Here is a 538-nt window from a genome sequence, read left to right as displayed (position 1 = left end):
AACACTGGCCAGATTGTCAGAACCCTAAATTTTCTATAGCAGATGGCTTTCATCTCTCTCCCAAACAAAGGGATGGGGTGGGGGGAGACAATCTTCTCCTGGAGACAGTCTGCCAGATTTAGGAAGGGTAGAGGAAGGATCTAAAGCAAAGTTCACCAGAATTCCTTTCCTCTAAAACTTACACAATACTACATCCCACTGAACAAGTAGTTAAGGGATGGAAGGGTGGTTGGAAAGGCATCCACCAGATGGGTTGCTGTTTTATTTGCATCAGTTTTCACCCATTCAGAGGCCCACAGCAGATCTTGCCTAGAATTGCCATCATGCTGGAGTGGTGGGGAGGGGAAGGAGAGAGAGAGGGGGGAGGGGACAGAGAGAGACAGAGAGACAAAAAGACAGAGGCAGAGTGAGACAGAGACACAGAGAGTGACAGAGACACAGAGACACACACACACACAGAGAGACAGACAAAGAGAGAGAGAGAGAGAGAAAGAGAGAGAGAGAGAGAGAGAGAGAGAGAGAGAGAGAGAGAGAGAGA

Source organism: Petaurus breviceps, unplaced genomic scaffold (assembly GCF_028583685.1).
Source record: "Petaurus breviceps papuanus isolate PSGF00001 unplaced genomic scaffold, PetGlider_PUasm1.0 313, whole genome shotgun sequence".
Lineage (NCBI taxonomy): Eukaryota > Metazoa > Chordata > Mammalia > Diprotodontia > Petauridae > Petaurus > Petaurus breviceps.
This window is presented reverse-complemented; position numbering follows the sequence as displayed.